Source organism: Dendrobates tinctorius, unplaced genomic scaffold, assembly GCF_039654945.1.
Source record: "Dendrobates tinctorius isolate UK_male_01 unplaced genomic scaffold, ASM3965494v1 ptg000048l, whole genome shotgun sequence".
In the NCBI taxonomy this organism is placed as follows: Eukaryota; Metazoa; Chordata; class Amphibia; order Anura; family Dendrobatidae; genus Dendrobates; species Dendrobates tinctorius.
The window spans coordinates 7,362,501-7,382,500 of NW_027361716.1; the positions used below are offsets into that span (position 1 = coordinate 7,362,501).

At 39.5% G+C, this 20,000-nt stretch overlaps 5 non-coding genes across 5 annotated transcripts; all 5 read right to left on the minus strand.

Annotated features, from left to right (window-relative positions):
• Positions 1–2,964: 2,964 nt before the first annotated feature.
• TRNAS-UGA (transfer RNA serine (anticodon UGA)) lies at positions 2,965–3,046 on the minus strand. The gene has a single exon. It is a non-coding gene; the product is annotated as a tRNA-Ser (tRNA).
• A 5,539-nt stretch (positions 3,047–8,585) lies between these two features.
• TRNAS-UGA (transfer RNA serine (anticodon UGA)) lies at positions 8,586–8,667 on the minus strand. Its single transcript has one exon. It is a non-coding gene; the product is annotated as a tRNA-Ser (tRNA).
• A 1,662-nt stretch (positions 8,668–10,329) lies between these two features.
• On the minus strand, positions 10,330–10,411 carry TRNAS-AGA (transfer RNA serine (anticodon AGA)). Its single transcript has one exon. It is a non-coding gene; the product is annotated as a tRNA-Ser (tRNA).
• A 3,039-nt stretch (positions 10,412–13,450) lies between these two features.
• On the minus strand, positions 13,451–13,532 carry TRNAS-AGA (transfer RNA serine (anticodon AGA)). Its single transcript has one exon. It is a non-coding gene; the product is annotated as a tRNA-Ser (tRNA).
• Positions 13,533–15,157: 1,625 nt separating this feature from the next.
• On the minus strand, positions 15,158–15,239 carry TRNAS-AGA (transfer RNA serine (anticodon AGA)). The gene has a single exon. It is a non-coding gene; the product is annotated as a tRNA-Ser (tRNA).
• Between the last annotated feature and the right edge of the window lie 4,761 nt (positions 15,240–20,000).

Consider the following 20,000-nt stretch of genomic DNA (forward strand, 5'->3'; position numbering starts at 1 on the left):
TCTTCAGATGTTTTTCACTTTGAACAGCTCCATACCTATAATACAAGTCAAGGGTAAGGTTCGAAAGACCCTATAAAGTGTCCTGATTGACTTTTGTGTGCTACAAAAAAAAGCCACAAAACACATTCAAAAGACGCCGAAAAGAATTTTTAGAAAAACACCACCAAAAATGTTTATAAGGCACTTTAGGAAATTCTGGAAAACACAAGAAAAGATGGCTTAGAGAAAAATCAAAAACACTTCCTGAAGCCATTTTGGCTTCAAATCCTTGTCAGATTCACCCACTTGGAAAGAGTGTTATGTGAATATTGACTCAAGTCACAGAGTATGAGATTGCTTCGTATGACATAGACAATGAGTGACAGACAATTTTAATTTTTGCTAATCCTACTTGATTGACAGCTTTGACCATGGTATTCCATGAATCCTTGAACTCTTTTTTTGTCTTTTATTATGTGTATTTTAAATTGCTTGTTTCATCATAAACATTGGGCATCGTCGATCTGAGTGCAGATGGAAAAATCAAAATGTGTGCTCAGGTTCTATTGAGATTTCAACTCAGATCACTGGATCCAAAGTCCAGAGTGCTAAGCATTACACCATGGAACCAACCATGACGCAATCATGGCTGCGGCTTGTTTTGCTGAATAAAGCATATGAAATCGTGAACGATGGCGAAAACAGGCTCCAAAGCTGCAGTGCAAATCTGCAATCATACACAATGGTAAATTGATATCTTATAACCTTTCATTCCACAAATTTACCAACATTTCCACGATATCACAGCTAGGACACTTTGAAATGTTGATGAAAAGTGGCTAGTAAAAAGATTGCTGTATCTGTTACTTGGAAAAAGTGTGAAAAAAATAAATTGCAAAACTTATACTGTTAGAAAACTGTTCATCCAGTAGTCGATAAAGATTAGCATTGCATGGTAAAAGGCTTCATCTGAGAGATAATTTAAGGTTTGTGCAAATCAAAGTGCATGTCCCAGTCCAATAGCCAGGACAGCGGTCTGTGGCTGCTGGACAAGATCAAGAGAAAAACCTCTTACCTGATGGCACCCACGGTGTTTCTTTTGATTGGCGACAAGTCGCACATGTAATGTTGCTCCAGAATAGATTATCTAAAGAACAGTCAAAGATAAAGTCAGTTTGGTCCTAGAAACTCGCTCCATCACATATCACTGTCATGGGGAATAGACTAGTAAATATGCAGATTGAACAAAAAAGATAAAAGGTCAAAAAGTTATGGAAACATAGACGGCAGGATTTGCACCTGCGCGGGGAGACCCCAAAGGATTTCTAGCCCATCGCCTTAACCACTCGGCCACGACTACTCAGACGTCATGCTGTTATGAGTTTCACACACGTTTTCTAATAGCACCATGATCAAGCTCAGTGATCAACCCTCTGGAAGACATCTCAGAAAAAGAAAAGAAAATACAAGGTCTCAGTAAAATGCAAAAATCTGATTTAAAGTCATCATCAATGGGAACCATTCACAGTTTAATGCTTTTCCCTCTTCATAATGTGGATTTGGAGTCAGTCAGCTCCAAAAACATCCTTAAAAATAATACGAAAATGCTAAGAAGACTGAACATAATCATTTCCAAGTAAAAAAGACTTGATGTTCATTTGATCAGGCTTTGGAGCGTCTATTAACCATCTCAAGTTTCCAAAAATGTCCAGCGGTTAACTGAAATTACCATATCAATCTTCAGCTGTTTTTCACTTTGAACAGCTCCATACCTATACTACAAGTCAACGGTAAGGTTCGAAAGACCCTATAAAGGGTCCTGATTGACTTTTGTGTCCTACAAAAAAAGCCACAAAACACATTCAAAAGACGCCGAAAAGAATATTTAGAAAAACACCACCAAAAATGTTTATAAGGCACTTTAGGAAATTCTGGAAAACACAAGAAAAGAAGGCTTAGAGAAAAATTAAAAAAAAACTTTCTGAAGCCATTTTGGCTTCAAATCCTTGTCAGATTCACCCACTTGGAAAGAGTGTTATGTGAATATTGACTCAAGTCACAGAGTATGAGATTGCTTGGTATGACATAGACAATTTTAATTTTTGCTAATCCTACTTGATTGACAGCTTTGATCATGGTATTCCATGAATCCTTGAACCCTTTTTTTGTCTTTTATTATGTGGATTTTAAATTGCATGTTTCATCATAAACATTGGGCATCGTCGATCTGAGTGCACATGGAAAAATTGAAATGTGTGCCCAGGTTCCACTGAGATTTGAACTTAGATCACTGGATTCAAAGTCCAGAGTGCTAACGATTACACCATGGAACTAACCATGACTCAGTCATGGCTGCAGCTTGTTGTGCTGAATAAAGCATATGAAATCGTGAACGATGGCGAAAACAGGCTCCAAAGCTGCAGTGCAAATCTGCAATCATACACAATGATAAATTGATATCTTATAACCTTTCATTCCACAAATTTACCAACATTTCCACGATATCACAGTTAGCGCAGTTTGAAATGTTGATGAAAAGTGGCTAGTAAAAAGATTGCTGTATCTGTTACTTGGAAAAAGTGTGAAAAACATAAATTGCAAAACTTATACTGTTAGAAAACTGTTCATCCAGTAGTCGATAAAGATTAGCATTGCATGGTAAAAGGCTTCATCTGAGAGATAATTTAAGGTTTGTACAAATCAAAGTGCATGTCCCAGTCCATTAGCCAGGACAGCGGTCTGTGGCTGCTGGACAAGATCAAGAGAAAAACCTCTTACCTGATGGCACCCACGGTGCTTCTTTTGATTAGCGGCAAGTCGCACATGTAATGTTGCTCCAGAATAGATTATCTAAAGAACAGTCAAAGATAAAATCAGTTTGGTCCTGGAAACTCGCTCCATCACAGATCACTGTCATGGGGAATAGACTAGTAAACATGCAAATTGAACAACAAAGATAAAAGGTCAAAAAGCTATTAAAACAGACGTAGTCGGCAGGATTTGAACCTGCGCGGGGAGACGCCAATTGATTTCAAGTCCATCGCCTTAACCACTCTGCCACGACTACTCGGATGTCAAGCTGTTATGAGCTTCACACATGTTTTCTTATTAGAAAACTATTGCACCAAGTTATTGCACCATGATCACGCTCAGTGATCAACCCTCTGGAAGACATTTCAGAAAATGAAAAGAAAATACAAGGTCTCAGTAAAATGCAAAAATCTGATTTAAAGTCATCATTAGAGTTGAGCGATACCGTCCGATACTTCAAAGTATCGGATCGGAATGGATCGGCCGATCTTTAAAAAAAGTATCGGTATCGCCGATTCCGATACCGGAAGTCCCATTCAAGTCTATGGGACTTCCGGTATCGGAATAAGAAAAACCCTGTTTTTCCCTTGTACAGCCTCTCTGGGGTCTGTACGGGCCTTTCAGGGGGCTGTGCCGGCCTGCCAGGGGGTCTGTGCAGGCTCCGGTGGTCTGTGCCGGCCTGCCGGGGGGCTGTGCCGGCCTGCCGGTGGTCTGTGCAGGCTCCGGTGGGCTGTGCCGGCCTGCCGGGGGGCTGTGCCGGCCTGCCGGGGGGCTGTGCAGGCTTCGGGGGGCTGTGCAGGCATCGTCCGATGGGACTACAAGTCCCATCGGGCGATGCCTGCTACCATGACAGTGATTGACACATTAGCCAATGATGGGACAGTAGTAGTCCCATCATCCGGCTAATGTGTTGAATGTAAAAAAAAAAATAAAAAATTACATGCTACATACATGCTACATACATTCAACATGCATACTACATACATACTACATACTACATACATGCTACATTCATACTACATATATACTACATGCAACATACATACTACATATATACTACATACATACTACATATATAAGACATGCATGCTACATACATACCGCATGCTACATACATACTACATGCTACATACATACCACATATATACTACATACATACTACATACATACTACATACATACCACATACATACTACATACATACTACATACATACTACATGCATGCTACATGCTACATACATAACACATATATACTACATGCATGCTACATACATACTACATGCTACATACATACTACATGCTACATACATACTACATATATACTACATGCATGCTACATACATACTACATGCTACATACATACTACATATATACTACATGCATGCTACATACATACTACATGCTACATACATACTACATATATACTACATGCATGCTACATACTACATACTACATATATACTACATGCATGCTACATACTACATACATACTACATATATACTACATGCATGCTACATACATACTACATACATACTACATGCATGCTACATACATACTACATACATACTACATGCATGCTACATGCATGCTGCATGCTACATACATACTACATACATACTACATACATACTACATATATACTACATGCATGCTACATACATACTACATGCTACATACACTGTACATACCACATACATACTACATACATGCTACATACATACTACATATATACTACATGCATGCTACATATATACTACATGCATGCTACATACATACTACATACATACTACATGCTACATACATACCACATATATACTACATACATACAATACATTCATACAATACATACATAGACATACAGTACATATAACATAGAGTAACATACTTACCAATACTTGTCACATTGTTCCCCGAAGCCATTGTCTTTTCCGGAATAAATATTTACATAACAAACCACAAAAATACTCACCCACGATCCGAAGCAGTCCACGAGTGTGTCCCACGACGATCTTGGGTAGAGAACTGCAGCATCAGATGATGCTGCCGTTCTCTACGGGCTGCAGGAATCCAATGACGGAAGGTAGGTATCCTTCCGCACTGTATTCCTCCGCCACTTAAAAAAAAAAAGTCCCTAGTCTCACTTTATGCCATTGCTGTGTGGGAATTTCCCACGCAGCAATGGCATAAAGTGAGACTAGGGACTTTTTTTTTTTAAGTGGCGGAGGAATACAGTGCGGAAGGATACCTACCTTCCGTCATTGGATTCCTGCAGCCCGTAGAGAACGGCAGCATCATCTGATGCTGCAGTTCTCTACCCAAGATCGTCGTGGGACACACTCGTGGACTGCTTCGGATCGTGGGTGAGTATTTTTGTGGTTTGTTATGTAAATATTTATTCCGGAAAAGACAATGGCTTCGGGGAACAATGTGACAAGTATTGGTAAGTATGTTACTCTATGTTATATGTACTGTATGTCTATGTATGTATTGTATGAATGTATTGTATGTATGTAGTATATATGTGGTATGTATGTAGCATGTAGTATGTATGTAGTATGTATGTAGCATGCATGTAGCATGTAGTATATATGTAGTATGTATGTAGCATGCATGTAGTATATATGTAGTATGTATGTAGCATGTATGTAGTATGTATGTGGTATGTATGTAGCATGTAGTATGTATGTAGCATGCATGTAGTATATATGTAGTATGTATGTAGCATGTAGTATGTATGTAGTATGTATGTAGCATGTATGTAGCATGTAGTATGTATGTAGTATGTATGTAGCATGTAGCATGCATGTAGCATGCATGTAGTATGTATGTAGTATGTATGTAGTATGTATGTAGCATGCATGTAGCATGCATGCAGTATGTATGTAGCATGCAGTATGTATGTAGCATGTATGTAGTATATATGTAGTATGTATGTAGCATGTAGTATATATGTAGCATGTAGTATGTATGTAGCATGCATGTAGTATATATGTAGTATGTATGTAGCATGTAGTATGTATGTAGCATGCATGTAGTATATATGTAGTATGTATGTAGCATGTAGTATGTATGTAGCATGTAGTATGTATGTAGCATGTAGTATGTATGCAGCATGCATGTAGTATGTATGTAGCATGTAGTATGTGTGTAGCATGCATGTAGTACATATGTAGTATGTATGTAGCATGTAGTATGTATGTAGCATGCATGTAGTATATATGTAGTATGTATGTAGCATGTAGTATGTATGTAGCATGTAGTATGTATGTAGCATGCATGTAGTATGTATGTAGCATGCATGTAGTATGTATGTAGCATGTAGTATGTATGTAGCATGCATGTAGTATATATGTAGTATGTATGTAGCATGCATGTAGTATATATGTAGTATGTATGTAGCATGTAGTATGTATGTAGCATGCATGTAGTATATATGTAGTATGTATGTAGCATGTAGTATGTAGCATGTAGTATGTATGTAGCATGCATGTAGTATGTATGTAGCATGCATGTAGTATGTATGTAGCATGTAGTATGTATGTAGCATGCATGTAGTATATATGTAGTATGTATGTAGCATGTAGTATGTATGTAGCATGTAGTATGTATGTAGCATGCATGTAGTATATATGTTGTATGTATGTAGCATGTATGTATGTAGCATGTAGTATGTATGTAGCATGCATGTAGTATGTATGTATGTAGTATTTTTTTTTTTTTAACATTTAACACATTAGCCGGATGATGGGACTACTACTGTCCCATCATTGGCTAATGTGTCAATCACTGTCATGGTAGCAGGCATCGCCAGATGGGACTTGTAGTCCCATTGGACGATGCTTGCACAGACCCCCGAACATCAGCACAGCCCCCCGGCAGGCTGGCACAGCCCCCCGGCAGGCCGGTACAGACCCTCACAGGGTGCACAGACCACCGGCAGGCCGGCACAGCCCCCCGGCAGGCCGGTACAGACCCCCACAGGGTGCACAGACCACCGGCAGGCCGGCACAGCCCCCCGGCAGGCCGGTACAGACCCCCACAGGGTGCACAGACCACCGGCAGGCCGGCACAGCCCCCCGGCAGGCCGGTACAGACCCCGGGCAGTCCACACAGCCCCCCGGCAGGCCGGCAGAGACCCCCGGAAGGCCCGAAATGACGGCGCATCATGATGCGCACACACCGCGCATCATGATGACGTCAGGCTGTCAATCAACTTGGAACTTCCGATTCCGATGCCGAATTCCGATATTGAAAAAATATCGGAAGTCGGTATCGGAATTCCGATACAGCAAGTATCGGCCGATACCCGATACTTGCGGTATCGGAATGCTCAACACTAGTCATCATCAATGGGAACCATTCACAGTTTAAAGCTTTTCCCTCTTCATAATGTGGATTTGGAGTCAGTCAGCTCCAAAAACATCCTTAAAAATAATCCGAAAATGCTGAGAAGACTGAACATAATCATTTCCAAGTAAAAAAGACTTGATGTTCATTTGATCAGGCTTTGGAGCATCTATTAACCATCTCAAGTTTCCAAAAATGTCCAGCGGTTAACTGAAATTACCATATCAATCTTCAGATGTTTTTCACTTTGAACAGCTCCATACCTATAATACAAGTCAACGGTAAGGTTCGAAAGACCCTATAAAGGGTCCTGATTGACTTTTGTGTGCTACAAAAGAAGCCACAAAACACATTCAAAAGACGCCGAAAAGAATTTTTAGAAAAACACCACCAAAAATGTTTATAAGGCACTTTAGGAAATTCTGGAAAACACAAGAAAAGATGGCTTAGAGAAAAATCAAAAACACTTCCTGAAGCCATTTTGGCTTCAAATCCTTGTCAGATTCACCCACTTGGAAAGAGTGTTATGTGAATATTGACTCAAGTCACAGAGTATGAGATTGCTTGGTATGACATAGACAATGAGTGATATTGACAGCTTTGACCATGAATCCTTGAACTCTTTTTTTGTCTTTTATTATGTGGATTTTAAATTGCTTGTTTCATCATAAACATTGGGCATCGTCGATCTGAGTGCAGATGGAAAAATCAAAATGTGTGCTCAGGTTCTACTGAGATTTCAACTCTGATCACTTGATTTAAAGTCCAGAGTGCTAACCATTACACCATGGAAACAACCATGATGCAATCATGGCTGCGGCTTGTTTTGCTGAATAAAGCATATGAAATCGTGAACGATGGCGAAAACAGGCTCCAAAGCTGCAGTGCAAATCTGCAATCATACACAATGGTAAATTGATATCTTATAACCTTTCATTCCACAAATTTACCAACATTTCCACGATATCACAGCTAGCGCAGTTTGAAATGTTGATGAAAAGTGGCTAGTAAAAAGATTGCTGTATCTGTTACTTGGAAAAAGTGTGAAAAAAATAAATTGCAAAACTTATACTGTTAGAAAACTGTTCATCCAGTAGTCGATAAAGATTAGCATTGCATGGTAAAAGGCTTCATCTGAGAGATAATTTAAGGTTTGTGCAAATCAAAGTGCATGTCCCAGTCCATTAGCCAGGACAGCGGTCTGTGGCTGCTGGACAAGATCAAGAGAAAAACCTCTTACCTGATGGCACCCACGGTGTTTCTTTTGATTGGCGACAAGTCGCACATGTTATGTTGCTCCAGAATAGATTATCTAAAGAACAGTCAAAGATAAAGTAAGTTTGGTCCTAGAAACTCGCTCCATCACAGATCACTGTCATGGGGAATAGACTAGTAAACATGCACATTGAACAAAAAAGATAAAAGGTCAAAAAGTTATTGAAACATAGACGTAGTCGGCAGGATTTGAACCTGCGCGGAGAGACCCCAATGGATTTCAAGTCCATCGCCTTAACCACTTGGCCACGACTACTCGGATGTCAAGCTGTTATGAGCTTCACACATGTTTTCTTATTAGAAAACTATTGCACCAAGTTATTGCACCATGATCACGCTCAGTGATCAACCCTCTGGAAGACATCTCAGAAAATGAAAAGAAAATACAAGGTCTCAGTAAAATACAAAAATCTGATTTAAAGTCATCATCAATGGGAACCATTCACAGTTTAAAGCTTTTCCCTCTTCATAATGTGGATTTGGAGTCAGTCAGCTCCAAAAACATCCTTAAAAATAATCCAAAAATGCTGAGAAGACTGAACATAATCATTTCCAAGTAAAAAAGACTTGATGTTCATTTGATCAGGCTTTGGAGCGTCTATTAACCATCTGAAGTTTCCAAAAATGTCCAGCGGTTAACTGAAATTACCATATCAATCTTCAGCTGTTTTTCACTTTGAACAGCTCCATACCTATAATACAAGTCAAGGGTAAGGTTCGAAAGACCCTATAAAGGGTCCTGATTGACTTTTGTGTGCTACAAAAAAAGCCACAAAACACATTCAAAAGACGCCGAAAAGAATTTTTAGAAAAACACCACCAAAAATGTTTATAAGGCACTTTAGGAAATTCTGGAAAACACAAGAAAAGATGGCTTAGAGAAAAATCAAAAACACTTCCTGAAGCCATTTTGGCTTCAAATCCTTGTCAGATTCACCCACTTGGAAAGAGCGTTATGTGAATATTGACTCAAGTCACAGAGTATGAGATTGCTTCGTATGACATAGACAATGAGTGACAGACAATTTTAATATTTGCTAATCCTACTTGATTGACAGCTTTGACCATGGTATTCCATGAATCCTTGAACTCTTTTTTTGTCTTTTATTATGTGTATTTTAAATTGCTTGTTTCATCATAAACATTGGGCATTGTCGATCTGAGTGCAGATGGAAAAATCAAAATGTGTGCTCAGGTTCTACTGAGATTTCAACTCAGATCACAGGATAAAAACTCCAGAGTGCTAACCATTACACCATAAACCAACCATGACGCAATCATGGCTGCGGCTTGTTTTGCTGAATAAAGCATATGAAATCGTGAACGATGGCGAAAACAGGCTCCAAAGCTGCAGTGCAAATCTGCAATCATACACAATGGTAAATTGATATCTTATAACCTTTCATTCCACAAATTTACCAACATTTCCACGATATCACAGTTAGCGCAGTTTGAAATGTTGATGAAAAGTGGCTAGTAAAAAGATTGCTGTATCTGTTACTTGGAAAAAGTGTGAAAAAAATAAATTGCAAAACTTATACTGTTAGAAATCTGTTCATCCAGTAGTCGATAAAGATTAGCATTGCATGGTAAAAGGCTTCATCTGAGAGATAATTTAAGGTTTGTGCAAATCAAAGTGCATGTCCCAGTCCATTAGCCAGGACAGCGGTCTGTGGCTGCTGGACAAGATCAAGAGAAAAACCTCTTACCTGATGGCACCCATGGTGTTTCTTTTGATTGGCGACAAGTCGCACATGTAATGTTGCTCCAGAATAGATTATCTAAAGAACAGTCAAAGATAAAGTCAGTTTGGTCCTAGAAACTCGCTCCATCACAGATCACTGTCATGGGGAATAGACTAGTAAACATGAAAATTGAACAAAAAAGATAAAAGGTCAAAAAGTTATTGAAACATAGATGTAGTCGGCAGGATTTGAACCTGCGCGGGGAGACCCCAATGGGTTTCTAGTCCATCACCTTAACCACTCGGCCACGACTACTCGGATGTCAAGCTGTTATGAGTTTCACACATGTTTTCTAATAGCACCATGATCAAGCTCAGTGATCAACCCTCTGGAAGACATCTCAGAAAATGAAAAGAAAATACAAGGTCTCAGTAAAATGCAAAAATCTGATTTAAAGTCATCATCAATGGGAACCATTCACAGTTTAAAGCTTTTCCCTCTTCATAATGTGGATTTGGAGTCAGTCAGCTCCAAAAACATCCTTAAAAATAATCCAAAAATGCTGAGAAGACTGAACATAATCATTTCCAAGTAAAAAAGACTTGATGTTCATTTGATCAGGCTTTGGAGCATCTATTAACCATCTCAAGTTTCCAAAAATGTCCAGCGGTTAACTGAAATTACCATATCAATCTTCAGCTGTTTTCAACTTTGAACAGCTCCATACCTATAATACAAGTCAACGGTAAGGTTCGAAAGACCCTATAAAGGGTCCTGATTGACTTTTGTGTGCTACAAAAAAAACCACAAAACACATTCAAAAGACGCCGAAAAGAATTTTTAGAAAAACACCACCAAAAATGTTTATAAGGCACTTTAGGAAATTCTGGAAAACACAAGAAAAGATGGCTTAGAGAAAAATCAAAAACACTTCCTGAAGCCATTGGGTATCGTCGATCTGAGTGCAAATGGAAAAATCGAAATGTGTGCCCAGGTTCCACTGAGATTTGAATTCAGATAACAGGATTCAAAGTCCCGAGTGCTAACCATTACACCATGGAACCAACCATTACACAGTCATGGCTGCGGCTTGTTGTGCTGAATAAAGCATATGAAATCGTGAATGATGGCGAAAACAGGCTCCAAAGCTGCAGTGCAAATCTGCAATCATACACAATGGTAAATTGATATCTTATAACCTTTCATTCCACAAATTTACCAACATTTCCACGATATCACAGCTAGGACAGTTTGAAATGTTGATGAAAAGTGGCTAGTAAAAAGATTGCTGTATCTGTTACTTGGAAAAAGTGTGAAAAAAATAAATTGCAAAACTTATACTGTTAGAAAACTGTTCATCCAGTAGTTGATAAAGATTAGCATTGCATGGTAAAAGGCTTCATCTGAGAGATAATTTAAGGTTTGTGCAAATCAAAGTGCATGTCCCAGTTCATTAGCCAGGACAGCGGTCTGTGGCTGCTGGACAAGATCAAGAGAAAAACCTCTTACCTGATGGCACCCACGGTGCTTCTTTTGATTAGCGGCAAGTCGCACATGTAATGTTGCTCCAGAATAGATTATCTAAAGAACAGTCAATGATAAAGTCAGTTTGGTCCTAGAAACTCGCTCCATCACAGATCACTGTCATGGGGAATAGACTAGTAAACATGCAAATTGAACAACAAAGATAAAAGGTCAAAAAGTTTTTGAAACATAGACGTAGTCGGCAGGATTTGAACCTGCGCGGGGAGACCCCAATGGATATTCAAGCTCAGTGATCAACCCTCTGGAAGACATCTCAGAAAATGAAAAGAAAATACAAGGTCTCAGTAAAATGCAAAAATCTGATTTAAAGTCATCATCAATGGGAACCATTCACAGTTTAAAGCTTTTCCCTCTTCATAATGTGGATTTGGAGTCAGTCAGCTCCAAAAACATCTTTAAAAATAATCCAAAAATGCTGAGAAGACTGAACATAATCATTTCCAAGTAAAAAAGACTTGATGTTCATTTGATCAGGCTTTGGAGCGTCTATTAACCATCTCAAGTTTCCAAAAATGTCCAGCGGTTAACTGAAATTACCATATCAATCTTCAGCTGTTTTTCACTTTGAACAGCTCCATACCTATAATACAAGTGAACGGTAAGGTTCGAAAGACCCTATAAAGGGTCCTGATTGACTTTTGTGTGCTACAAAAAAAGCCACAAAACACATTCAAAAGACGCCGAAAAGAATTTTTAGAAAAACACCACCAAAAATGTTTATAAGGCACTTTAGGAAATTCTGGAAAACACAAGAAAAGATGGCTTAGAGAAAAATCAAAAACACTTCCTGACGCCATTTTGGCTTCCAATCCTTGTCAGATTCACCCACTTGGAAAGAGTGTTATGTGAATATTGACTCAAGTCACAGAGTATGAGATTGCTTGGTATGACATAGACAATGAGTGACATAGACAATTTTAATTTTTGCTAATCCTACTTGATTGACAGCTTTGACCATGGTATTCCATGAATCCTTGAACTCTTTTTTTGTCTTTTATTATGTGGATTTTAAATTGCTTGTTTCATCATAAACATTGGGCATCGTCGATCTGAGAGCAGATGGAAAAATTGAAATGTGTGCCCAGGTTCCAATGAGATTTGAATTCAGCTAACAGGATTCAAAGTCAAGAGTGCTAACCATTACACCATGGAACCATCCATTACACAGTCATGGCTGCGGCTTGTTGTGCTGAGTAAAGCATATGAAATCGTGAACGATGGCGAAAACAGGCTCCAAAGCTGCAGTGCAAATCTGCAATCATACACAATGGTAAATTGATATCTTATAACCTTTCATTCCACAAATTTACCAACATTTCCACGATATCACAGCTAGGACAGTTTGAAATGTTGATGAAAAGTGGCTAGTAAAAAGATTGCTGTATCTGTTACTTGGAAAAAGTGTGAAAAAAATAAATTGCAAAACTTATACTGTTAGAAAACTGTTCATCCAGTAGTTGATAAAGATTAGCATTGCATGGTAAAAGGCTTCATCTGAGAGATAATTTAAGGTTTGTGCAAATCAAAGTGCATGTCCCAGTCCATTAGCCAGGACAGCGGTCTGTGGCTGCTGGACAAGATCAAGAGAAAAACCTCTTACCTGATGGCACCCACGGTGCTTCTTTTGATTAGTGGCAAGTCGCACATGTAATGTTGCTCCAGAATAGATTATCTAAAGAACAGTCAAAGATAAAGTCAGTTTGGTCCTAGAAACTCACTCCATCACAGATCACTGTCATGGGGAATAGACTAGTAAACATGCAAATTGAACAACAAAGATAAAAGGTCAAAAACTTTTTGAAACATAGATGTAGTCGGCAGGATTTGACCCTGCGCGGGGAGACCCCAATGGATTTCTAGTCCATCGCCTTAACCACTCGGCCACGACTACACGGACGCCAAGCTGTTATGAGTTTCACACATGTTTTCTAATAGCACCATGATCAAGCTCAGTGATCAACCCTCTGGAAGACATCTCAGAAAATGTAAAGAAAATACAAGGTCTCAGTAAAATGCAAAAATCTGATTTAAAGTCATCATCAATGGGAACCATTCACAGTTTAAAGCTTTTCCCTCTTCATAATGTGGATTTGGAGTCAGTCAGCTCCAAAAACATCTTTAAAAATAATCCAAAAATGCTGAGAAGACTGAACATAATCATTTCCAAGTAAAAAAGACTTGATGTTCATTTGATCAGGCTTTGGAGCGTCTATTAACCATCTCAAGTTTCCAAAAATGTCCAGCGGTTAACTGAAATTACCATATCAATCTTCAGCTGTTTTTCACTTTGAACAGCTCCATACCTATAATACAAGTCAACGGTAAGGTTCGAAAGACCCTATAAAGGGTCCTGATTGACTTTTGTGTGCTACAAAAAAAGCCACAAAACACATTCAAAAGACGCCGAAAAGAATTTTTAGAAAAACACCACCAAAAATTTTTGTAAGGCACTTTAGGAAATTCTGGAAAACACAAGAAAAGATGGCTTAGAGAAAAATCAAAAACACTTCCTGAAGCCATTTTGGCTTCAAATCCTTGTCAGATTCACCCACTTGGAAAGAATGGTATGTGAATATTGACTCAAGTTACAGAGTATGAGATTGCGTGGTATGACATAGACAATTTTAATTTTTGCTAATCCTACTTGATTGACAGCTTTGACCATGGTATTCCATGAATCCTTGAACTCTTTTTTTGTCTTTTATTATGTGGATTTTAAATTGCTTGTTTCATCATAAACATTGGGCATCGTCGATCTGAGTGCAGATGGAAAAATAGAAATGTTTGCCCAGGTTCCACTGAGATTTGAATTCAGATAACAGGATTCAAAGTCCAGAGTGCTAACCATAACATCATGGAACCAACCATGCCTCAGACATGGCTGCGGCTTGTTGTGCTGAATAAAGCATATGAAATCGTGAACGATGGCGAAAACAGGCTCCAAAGCTGCAGTGCAAATCTGCATTCATACACAATGGTAAATTGATATCTTATAACCTTTCATTCCACAAATTTACCAACATTTCCACGATATCACAGCTAGCGCAGTTTGAAATGTTGATGAAAAGTGGCTAGTGAAAAGATTGCTGTATCTGTTACTTGGAAAAAGTGTGAAAAAAATAAATTGCAAAACTTATACTGTTAGAAAACTGTTCATCCAGTAGTCGATAAAGATTAGCATTGCATGGTAAAAGGCTTCATCTGAGAGATAATTTAAGGTTTGTGCAAATCAAAGTGCATGTCCCAGTCCATTAGCCAGGACAGCGGTCTGTGGCTGCTGGACAAGATCAAGAGAAAATCCTCTTACCTGATGGCACCCACGGTGCTTCTTTTGATTAGCGGCAAGTAGCACATGTAATGTTGCTACAGAATAGATTATCTAAAGAACAGTCAAAGATAAAGTCAGTTTGGTCCAGGAAACTCGCTCCATCACAGATCACTGTCATGGGGAATAGACTAGTAAACATGCAAATTGAACAACAAAGATAAAAGGTCAAAAAAATATTGAAACATAGACATAATCGGCAGGATTTGAACCTGCGCGGGGAGACCCCAATGGATATCTAGTCCATCGCCTTAACCACTCGGCCACGACTACTCAGACGTCAAGCTGTTATGAGTTTCACACACGTTTTCTAATAGCACCATGATCAAGCTCAGTGATCAACCCTCTGGAAGACATCTCAGAAAATGAAAAGAAAATACAAGGTCTCAGTAAAATGCAAAAATCTGATTTAAAGTCATCATCAATGGGAACCATTCACAGTTTAAAGCTTTTCCCTCTTCATAATGTGGATTTGGAGTCAGTCAGCTCCAAAAACATCCTTAAAAATAATCCGAAAATGCTGAGAAGACTGAACATAATAATTTCCAAGTAAAAAAGACTTGATGTTCATTTGATCAGGCTTTGGAGCGTCTATTAACCATGTCAAGTTTCCAAAAATGTCCAGCGGTTAACTGAAATTACCATATCAATCTTCAGCTGTTTTTCACTTTGAACAGCTCCATACCTATTCTACAAGTCAACGGTAAGGTTCGAAAGACCCTATAAAGGGTCCTGATTGACTTTTGAGTGCTACTAAAAAAGCCACAAAACACATTCAAAAGACGCCGAAAAGAATTTTTAGAAAAACACCACCAAAAATGTTTATAAGGCACTTTAGGAAATTCTGGAAAACACAAGAAAAGATGGCTTAGAGAAAAATCAAAAACACTTCCTGAAGCCATTTTGACTTCAAATCCTTGTCAGATTCACCCACTTGGAAAGAGTGTTATGTGAATATTGACTCAAGTCACAGAGTATGAGATTGCTTGGTATGACATAGACAATGAGTGACATAGACAATTTTAATTTTTGCTAATCCTACTTGATTGACAGCTTTGACCATGGTATTCCATGAATCCTTGAACTCTTTTTTTGTCTTTTATTATGTGGATTTTAAATTGCTTGTTTCATAATAAACATTGGGCATCGTCGATCTGAGTGGAGATGGAAAAATCGAAATGTGTGCGCAGGTTCCACTGAGATTTGAACTCAGCTCACTGGATGCAAAGACCAGATTGCTAACCATTACACCATGTAACCAACAATGACACAGTCATGGCTGCAGCTTGTTGTGCTGAATAAAGCATATGAAATCGTGAATGATGGCGAAAACAGGCTCCAAAGCTGCAGTGCAAATCTGCAATCATACACAATGGTAAATTGAAATCTTATAACCTTTCAGTCCACAAATTTACCAACATTTGCACGATATCACAGCTAGCACAGTTTGAAATGTTGATGAAAAGTGGCTAGTAAAAAGATTGCTGTATCTGTTACTTGGAAAAAGTGTGAAAAAAATAAATTGCAAAACTTATACTGTTAGAAAACTGTTCATCCAGTAGTCGATAAAGATTAGCATTGCATGGTAAAAGGCTTCATCTGAGAGATAATTTAAGGTTTGTGCAAATCAAAGTGCATGTCCCAGTCCATTAGCCAGGACAGCGGTCTGTGGCTGCTGGACAAGATCAAGAGAAAAACCTCTTACCTGATGGCACCCACGGTGCTTCTTTTGATTAGCGGCAAGTCGCACATGTAATGTTGCTCCAGAATAGATTATCTAAAGAACAGTCAAAGATAAAGTCAGTTTGGTCCGAGAAACTTGCTCCATCACATATCACTGTCATGGGGAATAGACTAGTAAACATGCAAATTGAACAACAAAGATAAAAGGTCAAAAAGTTATTGAAACATAGAAGTAGTCAGCAGGCTTTGAACCTGCACGGGGAGACAATGGATTTCTAGTCCATCGCCGTAACCACTCGGCCGCAACTACTCGGACGTCAAGCTGTTATGAGTTTCACACACGTTTTCTAATAGCACCATGATGAAGCTCAGGGATCAACCCTCTGGAAGACATCTCAGAAAATGAAAAGAAAATACAAGGTCTCAGTAAAATGCAAAAATCTGATTTAAAGTCATCATCATCAATGGGAACCATTCACAGTTTAAAGCTTTTCCCTCTTCATAATGTGGATTTGGAGTCAGTCAGCTCCAAAAACATCCTTAAAAATAATCCGAAAATGCTGAGAAGACTGAACATAATCATTTCCAAGTAAAAAAGACTTGATGTTCATTTGATCAGGCTTTGGAGCGTCTATTAACCATCTCAAGTTTCCAAAAATTTCCAGCGGTTAACTGAAATTACCATATCAATCTTCAGCTGTTTTTCACTTTGAACAGCTCCATACCTATAATACAAGTCAACGGTAAGGTTCGAAAGACCCTATAAAGGGTCCTGATTGACTTTTGTGTGCTACAAAAAAAGCCACAAAACACATTCAAAAGACGCCGAAAAGAATTTTTAGAAAAACACCACCAAAAATGTTTATAAGGCACTTTAGGAAATTCTGGAAAACACAAGAAAAGATGGTTTAGAGAAAAATCAAAAACACTTCCTGAAGCCATTTTGGCTTCAAATCCTTGTCAGATTCACCCACTTGGAAAGAGTGTTATGTGAATATTGACTCAAGTCACAGAGTATGAGATTGCTTGGTATGACATAGACAATGAGTTTTGTTTCCTGAAGCTAATTTTACATTTTGCTTATCCTACTTGATTGATAGCTTTTGCAAAAATCTGATTTAAAGTCATCATTAGTGTTGAGAGATACCGTTCGATACCCAAAAGTATCGTATCGGATGGTATCGCCCGATACGAAAAAAATATTGGGTATCGCCGATTCCGATACCGGAAGTCCCATTCAAGTCAATGGGACTTCCGGTATCGGAATTAAAAAAAGCCCTTTATTTCCTTGTTGGCTAATTCTACATAATTGAAAACAAATAAGAATCATGTAGAATGTATTGGTGGAGGAGACAAATAAAGGCATAGTGGTTTATTCAAATCACATGGCATAGCATTAATTCCAATTTTTTTTTTCAAGACGTTCGGAGTTAAAAAGATATTGACTATGTTAACCTTTTTTTTATATTTTGTCAGATATGTATGTTTCACAACTTCCATGCTCTTCACCTTCTTTTGTACTTCTCCCACACTTTCTCCTTCATGAACGCAGCAGTAGCATTTTTTTCATCAACTTTTTCTTCACCTTATTCATCTTCTTCTTCATCTTCTTCCCATTAATTTTTTTTTCCATTCTTCATATTCTTCTTATTCAGCTATTATTAACTTTAATATGCTATTTCTTCATCTTCTTCCTATTCTTCTTTGTCTTCATTTTCTTATGATGACAGGCATTCCTGTAGTACTTATCTATAAAAGTTATAAGATTACACCTTACGTTCTGCCTGTCACTAAAGATTTACAACAGGATTTGTCCGCGCTCAGTTTGGCCTGCAGCAGGGGCACCACGAGGAGGAACGGACTCACCCCCATTTACTGCTTAGTCTTCTTCTGCTTATAATTTTGATTTCTTCTATGCTGATTTTTAGTCTTATGCTTAATGTTCTTCTGCTTTCTGTTCTTCTGCTTTTGCTTCTTCTGCTTCTTGTTCTTCTGTCTTTTGTTCTGTATCTTGGTGGTTGTCTTCATGTTCTTTGTTCTCTTGGTCTTATTATTTAGGGTCATATTTCTGGTCTTCTTTGGTGTGGTCTTCAGGGTCATCGTCATCAGGGTCGTCGTCATGGAGATCAATAAGGATTACCAAAGACAATTTCAAAAAGCTTGATCTTGGAAATGTAGCAGAAGGTACAAGAAGGCTGAGAAACTGGCGAGAACCAGCAGACAGTGCTGGCACCTGGATGGGTAGCAGAAGGAACAAGAGCCAATGGCACTACCGAGGACCAACTGACGGTGCTGGACCACGGTTACTAAGCAGAAGGTACCTGTGCTAAAAAGCACTACCAAGAACCAGCTGACGGTGCTGGACCTCGGATACCGAGATGGAGGCACCTAGGCCAAAGGCTGTGGCGAGCACCAGCAGACAGTGCTGGCACCCAGATGGGTAGCAGAAGGAACAAGAGCCAATGGCACTACCAAGGACCAACTGACGGTGCTGGACCACGGTTACTAAGCAGAAGGTACCTGTGCTAAAAAGCACTACCAAGGACCAGCTGACGGTGCTGGACTTCGGATACCGAGTTGGAGGCACCTAGGCCAAAGGCCCTGGCGAGAACCAGCAGACAGTGCTGGAACCCGGATGGGTGGCAGGAGGTACCCATTCAAAGCAAAGTAGCCAGGCCGCAAGCCGGCCGCAGTTACCGAAACCCACAGTCCTACAGGGGGTCCATGTCCCATTTGCACTACGGATCCAGCCTTCAGTGCCAGTTCCCGCAGCCCACATAGGAGTCACCTAAACTGCAGGCACCGTAGAGTCGGCTAACCCGGCCGCAAGACGACAGGACAACGGATTGGTGGCATAGTGACCTTGACACTACCCGGAAACAGCAGGCGTGCTGAAAACAGGCTGGGCAACAGGGAGTACCCGTGCCAAAGACACTGCTGAGAACCAGCTGACAGTGCTGGAACCCAGATGGGTAGCAAAAGCTACAAGAGCCAATGGCACTACCGAGGAACAGCTGACGGTGCTGGACCACGGTTACTAGGCAGGAGGTACCTGTGCTAGCAAGCACTGCCTTGGCAGTTGATGGTGGCAAGTCCAGCTAACGGTGCTGGACTTCGGATACCGAGATGGAGGCACCTAGGCCAAAGGCTGTGGCGAGAACTACTGAACGTGCAAACCACCCTTGGGGGTGAAGGGGTTAAGGTTTGTGCACATCAAAGCACATGTCCCAGTCCATCAGCCAGGACAGCGGTCTGTGGCTGCTGGACAAGATCAAGAGAAAAACCTCTTACATGATGGCACCCACGGTGCTTCTTTTGATTAGCGGCAAGTCGCACATGTAATGTTGCTCC